The sequence below is a fragment of the Papio anubis genome, chromosome 17, assembly GCF_008728515.1.
Source record: "Papio anubis isolate 15944 chromosome 17, Panubis1.0, whole genome shotgun sequence".
Classification (NCBI taxonomy): Eukaryota; Metazoa; Chordata; class Mammalia; order Primates; family Cercopithecidae; genus Papio; species Papio anubis.
In genome coordinates, this window is record NC_044992.1 from 48,016,035 (window position 1) to 48,028,298 (window position 12,264).

Genomic DNA, 12,264 nt, shown 5'->3' on the forward strand with positions numbered 1-12,264 from the left:
CAGCACCTGGTATGTAGGACGCACCCAGTGAGGTGTAGCTCTTACTAGCAGCCGTGATCATAGTTGAAGTGCTGTAATTGTAAACTTGGTGATGGTGGCAAGAAAAAGGCCACTAACATTCACCCTTCAATGTGCACTGAGCTAGTAGCATTGTGTCATGGATGCTTATTGAGCCCGTGCAGCTAATACAAGGTAAGCTGAAGGACAACCCAGAGGAAAATATAATTGAGAAAATACATGACTACTTTCAAACATTTACAGTGACCCAGAAGTATAAGTGGGAGGAGCCATGAATGATTTACATAGAGGATCCACATCTCAGATACTTATGGATTACTTAAGATAACAGACTCTGTACTGGGCATTGAGGACAGAAAGATACATAAGACAAGGTCCTGTCTTCCAGTCTTTCCCACTCCTCTGTGTGTGTGTGTGTGTGTGTGTGTGTGTGTGTATTTGCGTCTGTGTATCTGTATTGGGGTGGTGAGAGCCAGAGAAGAAAACTTGATGGATGAGACCATAACAGATGAACTCCTCTCCCTGGGTGATGTCCAGGGCTGGTTCCATGCTTTCACCCCAAAGAGTTCATAATGAAATGGAGAGGATGGATAACTCAAGCTCCACCTGACCTCCTAGAAGAATGCTGTCCAACAGTGAGCCACATAGGTAATTTTAAATTTTCTACTAGCCAAATCAAAAAGTAGAAACAGGTGAAATTAATTTTAATAACATCCTTTGTTTAACCCAATATATCTAAAACATAGAATCAATATACAATTCTTAATGGGATATTTATTTTATTTTTTGAATTACATCTTTGAAAAGTGATATGCATTTTACACTCAGATTTCATCTCTATGTAGACAAGCCACATTTCAAGGGCTCGATAGGTACCTGTGGTTAGTGTCTACCTTAAGGGACAGGGTAGTTCTAGAGCTCTGCTACTCAAAGTGTGGTTCTTGGCCTCACAGCCTCACAGCGCAGATATGCCCTATGTCCTTTCCACCCCTCCTACATTGGAATTTGCATTTTAGCAAGATCCATGGTGAGCCCTCAGAGTTTGGGAGGGGCTGTCTGATGACTTGAAAATCTCATTTGAGGAAACTACACACCCTCCCTTCTAGTCATATTTGTGCAGTACATTTCCTTATCGTAGATTAGGTAAACCATCTTATCATAGTTGGACCAAAGGTAGAGTTCAGTTTAGCCCTTATTGGAACCAGTGGGATATAGTTGGGTTTTTCTTAGTCGGAAGGTTGAGCTATTTGGCAGAAAATGAAGGAAAGACAGGACAAAGAAGAGATACGAGTGTTTATTCAACCACAGAACAAATGACATCACCATTCTCATTGGAGCTCTTCTTTTCTGACATACGTTTTGAAAGGGAGAGAGGAGGGAGGAAGGGAAGAGAGTGACAGCTTCCAAATTCATAAGGTATTCGTTATGTCAGAGTTCTTCCCCCAGGGTTAGCCTCATGAGCACATGAGCTTGGACGGGCCTGGCACTTGGATTAATGCTCTGCTGTTGCAGTGTTGAAATTCTTGACAATTGGGTCCTGCATGTCTGCTTTATACCGAGCCCTGAAAATTATGTAGCTTGTCCTGCCTCCCCTAAATGTTCACTTACTACTATCCACCTGCAGGTGTAAGAGAGTCACACTGGATTAGGTAGGTTTTGGGAGGCGTTTTCTCTTTATGTGTGTATATGTATGTGTGGGTATATATTATATATATGCGGTGGGTGTATATATACACATATGTATGTATACATGTGTTCACAACATCATGATATAAAGGATATGTCCTGGGCCGGGTACGGTGGCCCACGCCTGTAATCCCAGCACTTTGGGAGGCTGAGGCGGGCAGATCACGAGGTCAGGAGTTCGAGATCAGCCTGGCCAACGTGGGGAAACCCCATCTCTACTAAAAATACAAAAATTAGCCGAATGTGGTAGCATGTGTCTGTAATCCCAGCTACTTGGGAGGCTGAGTAGGAGAATTGCTTGAACTTGGGAGGTGGAGGTTGCGGTGAGTCGAGATCATGCCACTGCACTCCAGCCTGGGCAACAGAGAGAGACTCCGTCTCAAAAAAAAAAAAGAAAAAAGAAAAAAAAAGGATATGTCCTGGATCAGCTGGATCAGGTAGGTTTTGGGAGGTGTTTTCTCTTTCACTTCCCCATCACCACAATCTCTTTATAGCCAAGAAATGAAAAAGAGATAACACAGGCCTTTGGGAGAATTGAGCTCAATAATGCATGAGATAATGGTGCTCTGAGGCAGGATTTCAATGGAAGGCTAGGTGCTGTAACTATGTAACAAAACACCAGCACAGGACAAAGAGTAGGTTTCTCAATCAACAAGGATAAACAGCCCCACCCTCCCAGCCCTGTCTCCAGGTTTACAATTATCTGCAGTGTTTGAATAGAGCTCAGGGATCTCTGGGCAGTGACAATGAGTCAGCTGGGCCCATTCAGGCTGGAAGTTTTATATGGGTGAAAGTTAAAAATGTTAACTTGTTTCTATGTTGTCAAAATTGTAAACGAAGAATAAAAGGATATTCTCAAGTTGGGTCATGAGGAAAAAAAAAAAAAAGTGTATTAATAGTTTTAGAGCTCAGACCTGAATCAAATGCCTGAATCAGATGAACTACTCAAAGCTTTGAGACCTAAGAAAGTCACTTCCTTTCAATACTAATGGACTCGGTATCATCTGTAATGCCTGCAACTCAGAGTTTAGGCGGAGATGTCAGACCACCCCTCCCACCCATCCCCACCGCGGACCTGCTGAATAAGGATTTGTGTTTTATCGAGATCTACAGGTGATCTGTGTGCCTGTTAGAGTTTGAGAAGTGCTGTAACGCTGTACTCAGCAGCTACTTATCTTGGCGGTGGTGGGAGGGGATGAGGGAAATCTAACCCCTTCGCAGGTGCATCAACTTAGTGCCTAAGACTTCTTGAAGCATTATGGGAAAGCGAGGGTTCTCAAAGTGTGGGTTTCAGACTGGCAGCATCAGCAGCACCTGGGAACTTGTGGCAGTGCAAATTCCCAGACTCCACCTCTGATTCTCTGGATCAGAAACTCTGGGAGTGGGGCCCCAGAGTCTGTGGCTCCATCTTAGCAAGTCTTTCCAGTGCTTCGGATGCATGGCAAAGTGGGAGAACCACGCTGTAAAGTACCAGTAGTCACAGAGCAGGAAGAGATTTCCACTGGTTGTACATTTTAGTTTGGAATGCTTGATCTTGTCACGCGGAGCGACACATGGAATCGCATGTTTCATAAGGCAGTCATTCTAACTTTGAAAGAAGTCACGATGCTCTCATTCGAAATTTATTTTTATTTCAGAGGGAGATTTGGACATGGAAAGGGATGGCAAGAAGTGAAATGACTGGACAAATAAAGAGTATGAAATGATCTGGCAATTATTAACCTGGGGAAACGAAGAGTGAAAGAAGAAGCCATCGAGCCACATGTTATCTCTGTAAATGGTGAAGTGACTCACCTTAGGGCTCACCGGGAACAGGAAGATGTCGTTTCTCTCTTGCCTCCAAATGGTAAGCAGGGACCGTGTGTCCTTCACTCAGAGCTGCTTGAGAATCAATTACAATAGGTGGGATGCCATGATAGACAACAGTGTTCAGAAATCATCAAGACACAGTCCATGATGCCAAGGAAGCAGCAGCCTAGTTAGAGAAGGTGACTAATCGGGAATTGTGTATAATGTTCATGAAAAGATTTGTGGATATAGAGGAAGGATCCCTGAGTAAAGCTGGGTGAGAGGGAGTCATTGAAGGTTTCCGAAGGTGCAGAGTTTGAGGGAAAGTCCTAGCTGGAAAAGCACAAGGACATGGGGGTGGCCCACTCATCCCGAAAGTGCAGCGATGAGTTGTGGTGGTGGGAGGGGATGAGGGAAACTGGCAGATAAGTTACAGCCCATACATCTCAGAATTCATCCATTCATTCCACAAATATCTACTCAGTACCTGCTGAGGGCCTGGCACTGTTCTAGGCCATGAGGATACTTCCATGAGCAAGACAAACAGAAATTCCTGCTGACAAGGCTTCATTCTAGCAGCGGGATATAAACCCCACATAGATAATATATATGTAAATTACAAGACAATGTGATGTAATCACACTGGAAAGGTAGAGAAATGGCAACCGGAGGTGTGAGATGGTGTAAGAATCCTGTAATGCCGTCTTCTACAATGGGAATATAGGTCTTTAATGTCTTAAGTTGATAGACCAAGAAATAGCAGTGTAAGCATATTCCTTAGAGATATTCAAGTTAATACCAGAAACAAAAGCTAAAAGATTTCAGAGAAAAAGATTCAGGAGTGGGGACACCAGGGGCTGCTATTTTTTACTGTGAACCTTGTATAGTATTTGATGTATTCATTCATTCACTCACACATTCATTCATGAATCCACAAGTCTGTGTAAATATCAGTGTGTGCAAGGTTCTGTTGCAGATGCTGGGGATACAATAGTTAAAAAAACACAAATGTTTCTGCCCTGGTGGAACTTAGATTCAGGGGAGGGAGCTAGAGGTGAAGAGAGTAGGTCAGAGGAGAAAAAGGAAGGCTGAGAAGGGCTGGGGAAGTTGCCCTTGAGTGTAGAGAGATGAGAATGGGCCTCCCTGTGAGGGTGGTATTTGAATGACAGCAGGAAGGAAAGAGCCATATGGCAGCTCAGGTGCAAAGGTCTACAGCAGTTTAGGTGTGAGTGTGGGTGGAGCAGTGGGGACGTGCGGGTGCTCAGGGATGGAAGGGAGGGTGGTGAAAAGGACCAGCAATTCGGAGGTGAATGGTGAGGGATGTGGACAGCATCATTCGGCAGGGACTCTGCCTTTTACTCTGTGATATGGGAAGCCACTGAATTTTGGCCATGGAGTAATTCCCTATATCTTTAAAAAGAGGCACAAGGACCACACCTCATAAATACTGACATCATATTAACAGAATAGATAATACACCGCTTTTTCAAATGTATCTTTTTTTCTTTTAATCGCTAAGAGGGAAAAGTAGTATCAGTGGCAGCATGCACACAACACACACACACACACAGACACACACACACACACAGAAGAAATGGAAATAAAAGCTAAAGAACAAACTACTAATGATTCAGAGTGAGACCCCTAACACCTCCCGAATGGGGGCAAGAAGCTCAGGACTCTGGTAGCTCAGGCAGAGTCTGAGTAACTGGTGTTACCTCTCTTCATGCATCTACCTGATCCACCTGTCCTACCCACTCCTCTGATCCTTAGGAATTCTGAGAGGCTGGTATCACCCAGGTACAAGATGAAGAAGTCTATTGTCCCCTGGAGGGAAATGGCGAGAGGTGCAGTTTAGGAGGATTCTCAGTCTGGGAGGAGAAGCTAGCTGAGTGCTTGCCACAGATGTAAGCAGGAACAGCTGGCTGAAGTGGGAATGAGGCAGAGGCTGGAAGACACAGCAGAGTGCGTTAGGACAAATATCTAATGTAGATGATGGGTTGATGGGTGCAGCAAACCACCATGGCACATCTATACCTATGTAACAAACCTGCACATTCTGCACCTGTACCCCAGAACTTAAAGTATAATATAAAAAATAGAAAGACATTTTTCTACGGAATGTGAAGGCTACTTCAGTACCAAATAACAGTCTCTTGTGATGAGAGCACTGTGTCTGCCAGGTGGCATCTGTTGCGCTGTGCCTTCCAGCCTCTGAAGTGGGCTGAACGCCCACTTCAGCCGGGCGTTCCTGTCCCTGCAAAGGACACAAACTTGTCCTTTTTTATGGCTGCGTAGTATTCCATGGTGTCTGTGTGCCACATTTTCTTTATCCAGTCTATCATTGATGGGCAACTGGGTTGGTTCCAAGCCTTTGTTATTGTGAACAGTGCCTCAATAAACATACGTGTGCATGTGTCTTTATAGTAGAATGATTTATAATCCTTTGAGTATATACCTAGTAATGGGATGGCTGGGTCAAATGGTATTTCTAGTTGTAGATCTTTGAGGAATCGCCACACTGTCTTCCACAATGGTTGAACTAATTTACACTCCCACCAACAGTGTAAAAGCATTCCTAAGAAAAATGCCTTTCAATCCTTTACCCTCATTTCGCGATCACCAAACAATTTTCTGATACCTAATTCAGTGTGCAGGCACATTGATCCCAAGACAGGTGCATGGTATAATGGCAAAACAACAAGACAACTTCCATTGTAAATGAACAGGGGCCTCTTGTTCCTTGGGTTTAGCTGGCTCCATTCCCTTAACTCCTGACCAACCTTGGTAAAATAAAATTTCTGAACCTTGAAGCTTGAGGACTGGACCTTTGCCAACAAATGTGTGTTGAAGAGTGGGCATGGGAGGGGCAGTGAGTGTAGGGGCTCAGGTGGAAATACTCCGCTTCTCCTATGCATTGCTCCAGCGTGGTGCCTGCAGCCACAGAAGGAAGCACAGCACGGGAGATCCAGCATTGGATCTCCCATGAAATGCTGCATCCGAAGGATGGGCCAAAATATCTTGGCTTCAATAAAGAGCTGTAAAGGGGTGTTAAGGGATACAGTGTCTAACATAGAAAGCACGCTGTCCATGGTTATTAAGCGAATGCATGGATGAACAGGAGGAGTCCAATTTATCTGTTTTAAAGAGGAAGACATTTCTTTGTGTTTTTAATCTTTCTTGTTTTTATGGTGTCTACTGCCAATTAAAATATATCGTGCCATGTTCCTTAATTAAAATAAGAAATTTGATTCCATGTTTCTGTTGGTAAATGATCATATAAGAATCATTCATGTCAGCTTTGTTCTGGAAATGAACACAGGATATGGGGTCAAGAGACGTGGGATAACTCTGTTACCATGACCTTTAAGGAAATAGTATCATTGAAGAGAAAATGGAATATTTGGGTTCTGAAGTCATAAGATTCCAAGACTTTTAAAGTGTTTATTTAGCTCTGGTGCCCTCTGCTGGACGATTGGCTTTCTTATTTGCTCCTGTAATGGATGGATATGCTGTGTGGCTGTAGAGTTCCCTCCTTCCCTCCTTCCTTCCTCCCTCCCTCCTTCCTTCCCCCTCCCTCCCTGCTTGCCTCTTTCTTTCTTTCTTTCTTTCTTTCTTTCTTTCTTTCTTTCTTTCTTTCTTTCTTTCTTTCTTTCTTTCTTTCTTTCTTCTTTCTTTCTTTTTCTTTCTCTTTCTTTTCTTTCTTTCTCTTTCTTTTCTTTCTTTCTTTCTTTTCCTTCCTTCCTTCCTTCCTTCCTTCTTTCCTTCCTTCCTTCCTTCCCCCTCCCTCTCTGTCTCCCTTCCCTTTCCTTTTCTTTCCTTTCCTGTTTTCCTTCCTTTCATTCTTTCATTCCTTTCTTTCCATCCCCAGTTTTATATTGAATTATAATTAGATTCAAAAGAAACTTTTCAGCCAGTGATCCTCATCCGTAAACTGCATGTTAGAATCTCCTGGGAGACATAATGTTGTAGGCTAAGGATATAATTCAGGCTTTTACTGAATTATAAAAGTGTGCTGTGTTCATATCCTGGAGGATGGAATCGGGCCACAGTGTTTTCAAGTCTGAAAAATCAGACGCCACAGTTTTTTGTGTTTTTAATCTAGGGTCCATTGCCTTGAGTCCTCATGGACATTTTAAGAAATAGATCAAAGTATTTGATGAGCTCAGGGTATGGGCACCCATACTTTCTCCTCGCTTTATCCTTCAAATTAGTCTACTTAGAATTTACTTTCAAAGTTCTGCCTAATTTTAAAAAGGCAATTGTGGGACTGAGTTGCTATCCTACCCTTTTTCTTTAATTGTTATTTGACTTCAGACTCTTCCTGTAACTCGTGTGTGTGGTTTTTACTCTCATAATTGACACTCCTCTGAAAAATGGGCCAACAGAAGGGCTTATTATTTGGGCCGCTGTGGTCATGAAACCCAGGTTCACATTGATATGATTGCAAAACTTAGATGCATGCACGAGTCCACACATTAATTTGCTTAGTATTCTTACCTTTTAAAATGTTTTTGCTTCTCAGGCCCTTGCGATTTCAAGTCAGAAGTCCCTGACCTCTTAATGCTTGTGTGTGTGTGTGTGTGTTTTTTTTTTTTTTTTTTTTTTGACACAGTCTGCATCTATTCCAGCCTCAGTCCTCAACCTCCACTGCTCTGTATAGCATAATCCCCATGCAGTCCCACAGTTACAGTCAACAGGGCCTTTCCTCCATCTGTTGGCAAACATTCTGTTCTTAGAGCCTCAGAGAGTGAGGCAATGACAAGATCACGATTTTAACGTTTCTACTTTCCTGGAGCTTCTTTATTGGGACACTGGTGTTAAAAAGGAAAAACAAACCAACAACAACAACAAAAAGCTTAATTAAAAATTTTCTGTATCACGTGGAGCAGGCCTGCCTAAATGACAATAAGATACTTGAAATCACAGCCTCTATTTTCATCAGTCAGAGGAATTCAGAGGAGGCTCAGGAAAATCGTGAGGACAGAAGGCTGTGTCCTGAGTCCCTAGCCTACAATCCCTGTCTCCATCAGTTAAGGAGCGCGGCCTCTTCACAGCTGCAGTCTCTCCTATCTTTGTCAATTGTCGATGGACCAATTATATTCAGGTTGCCTTTTGTAAGGGTCAGCAGAGTAGGATCCTGGCAATTTCATATGATTAAAACTATTTTGAACAAGAACCTTGGCTAGGATCTATTTCAAACGAGGAAGAAAGTTCTTTTTTCACTGTTATAGGAATTAATGAGATGTAGAAGGCTGTAGTGTAAAAAGTTTTTTTTAAAAAGGGGGTTAGGAGGTTTAAAGGAGATAAAGGAAAACCTGATTATCTCTTGTTTTAGTAGTGGTTCTTTGCCACTGTACATGTAACACAAACTACTTAAATTTCAAGATGCTACCATCCATTGGGCATGAATTATGAATGTTTGATATTCCTTGATTCCATCACAAGACCTGTGTGGATATCGATCTTTGTCCAACCCGAACCTTGGATCAGGAAAAGGGATGAGTTCAGGTTTATGTTGCCCTAGAGCCAGCAGGGGGTGCTCGTGCCCTTCCTATTCCAAAAGGTTGCCGCAACCTCTCCTAGGCTCAGGGCGAAACTGGTTTGTAAATCACCATTACCATCCTTCTTTCTCTGTTCAAATTGGCATTTTGTCAAGAACAACATTACTTCTTAGTGAGCAACAGTTGACCAATTATCTAGAAAAATATTTGGGAAGCTATACAATTTTAAAAGTAAAAAGCGAAATATATCTTCTATTTTTAACTTTTCCTGTAAACATGAATTACCTGCGGGGAAAAGTAGATGCTTTTCAATCTTCTAAATGATTGCACCAACTCTAAACCATCCAGGTGTTTTGAAATGACCCACAGTCGTCTTTAATAGCATGAGAAGGGGCCAAGGCTCTCTCAACTTTAGATTTAATAGCCTGCCCCCTTCAATTGGCAGAGATATTGATAGAGATAGGCCAGACTGTTCTGCTGTAATGTCAACTAATTTTCTCCTGCTCTAGTATCTATAGTACGGGATTGACTTTTTTTTTTTTTTTTTTCTGTAGAGGCCAGGTCATAAATATTTAGGCTGTGTGGGCTGGAGACACTGTTGCAACTACTCAACTCTTGTGCAAAAGCAGCTGTAGACAATATGCAAACAAACATTCATGACTGTGTCCTAATAAAACTTTATTTATAATTTGGCCATGCCCTGTCTTATTGATAGCCTTCCAAAACAGTCAATACCTTCCATATATCTGTTATTTTATGTTGTTTATAAACTCAAACTCTTTTCCAATTAAGAGGAAAATAATTGAATCTGAAAGTCCCTCAGGTTCAACTCTTTTCCCAGTGCCTGGTCCCCCTTATAACACTCTTAACAAGCATCATTGCCCATTGCTCGTAACTGTCAAGCTTTGTGTCTTCCCTGCAACACAAGCAGTGGCCCCCAAGAGCAGTCAGCGTGATCCAAATGCACAGAAGTTTTTAAGGAAATAGCACAACAATTTAGAAACTAAGGCTGCTGGAATGGTGAGCTTTTAATCTTTTCATTCATCGCAGGGTTTAATCCGTATTTGAAAAGAAAGGTGCCATGTATAAAACTGACAGGCACTGACTGGCCTGAAATATCCCAGGAAAATCTGGTTTCAGATTTTTCTAGGAGTTGATCCAAGAACATTTTTCTTTCTGCCTTTTGATCTGTTGAAAGATCCACAAGATACTTGGATGCCTTAAAGACATAAATGCCAATACGGAAATAAACTCTGACGAGTTGTCTTGTAATGGGAGCCAGCTCTTAGAGAAGGGATAATTGTAAGGGTAGGAACTGAAACGTTTTTGTCTACTACCCAACCTTCTCAAACCCTTCTTTCCTTTGTACTTTTTCTGTGAACACATGGTTCTTCCAGCTTGGAGTGGGTTTAGGGGAGACTGAGAAAACAAGATGGTTGCCTGCAGTATTAGTTTTTCTTCACCCATCTTAAACCTCTTCTTCCCCTCTCCATTTTTGAGAGCGAGAGGTTACATGCTCCTTTTCCTCCTCTAGAAGAAACATTTAGCTGGGGCTGACACAAAGGCGAGGACATGAGAAACGACCATAGGAGAAGCCCTGGAGGCAGAAGTCTAGGTCTTTGCCCCTTTTACAGTGAGATAAATATGAGAGGTTACTGGAGGCACCCAAACAAAATTGAGGACAGGAAGCAAATATCTGAGAGGCTCCCAGACCTCTGTCTACTGTGGGACCCAAATGAGCACATGAATCCCTTCTAGATATCCTTTGGATCCTTTAATAGTAGCACAGGCCAGGCGCGGTGTCTCACGGCTATAATCCCAACACTTTGGGAGGCCGAGGCGGGCGGATCACGGGGTCAAGAGATCGAGACTATCCTGGCCTACATGGTAAAACCCCGTCTCTACTAAAGATACAAAAATTAGCTGGGCATGGTGGCATGTGCCTGTAGTTCCAGCTGCTCGGGAGGCTGAGGCAGGAGAATTGCTTGAACCTGGGAGGCAGAGGTTGCAGCGAGCCGAAATTGTGCCACTGCACTCCAGCCTGGCGACAGAGTGAGATTCTGTCTCAAAAAAAAAAAAAAAAAAAAAAAGGTAGCAGATACCACTTGGAAACTTTTATTATAAAGGATTATTGGAGTTTATTGGAGTTAGCTATGAATTCTCCTCCTTACTCACGTCTGGTGGGGCAAAACGGCGAGGATCAGATACCACGAAGATACTGGAAGTAGATCAAAGCCTTGAACTCCCAGTTGCAGACTCTACCTACCATGATCCTTACCTGCAGGTGTCTGGGGTTCCTCTTGCCCAGCCTGCTCAGTCTCTGAACCCCTAGGATGGGTCTCTGGCTTGTTCAGAGGTGCAAGCTCCCAGCTCCCCTTCTCCAGTCGCCTGAGGTCTCAGGGGTGCCTCTCTGAAGGATATAGTTTTAAACTTTGTTTGCTGTAAAAACATAGCAGGCAGGTGCTTGTCACAAGGGGACTTATTTCTTCCTTCTGCTTCATGCGATGGGGAGGGGTCTGATTGCGGACATCTGCTGTGCTAAGACAGCCACAGTGTGGTCTGAGACAGAGCCTGGTCTTGGCCACTCTGACATCTGGCTGACTGAGAGACAGCGTGGGTGGGTGGAAGAGAGAAGGTTTGCGTGCTGTCATCTCCTCCTTAGGGCCCTATTGACCTTTGGTGGATCCGCACTTGAGGTGTCGACAGAGGAGAGAGACAGGGAATGCCTTGTCTCCTGTAGAAAGGCCTCTTTCGGAAACTTCCAAGCACCTAACATTGTAGGAGGAGAATAGGAGATTGAGAGAGAAATATAAAAAACCATGTTCCCACAATAAGATCTCCTACCACTGGCTCAGCCTTCTGTCCATATGGGAATGGTTAGAAATGCTACATCCTTTCCCAGGGCTGCCAGCTACAAGTGTGCAGCCTCCCCCAACTCTTAGCACTGCAGCCAGGTGTAGTTATAAGTAAACTTTGGGGTAGCTTATCCTTGTGTGATGTGTGTAAGTTAGCCCTTTCTTTGATTAACTAAAAATACATAAATTAGATATTCTCTGGTTTCCCCAAACACTGGTAGCAGTGAATTTTCTTGGAATGCCCTTCTTTGGTCTGCTGGCTGATTATTATTTTCAGACGACACTAATGACAGCCCAGATGTGATGTCTACAAAGCCCCACATTAAGGCGCTTGCGTAGCAAACCTGCCATTCAGGTAATGACGGCCGCCCTCTGGAAAAACAAGCTGAGACCACACCGGGGAAGGCCTTGGA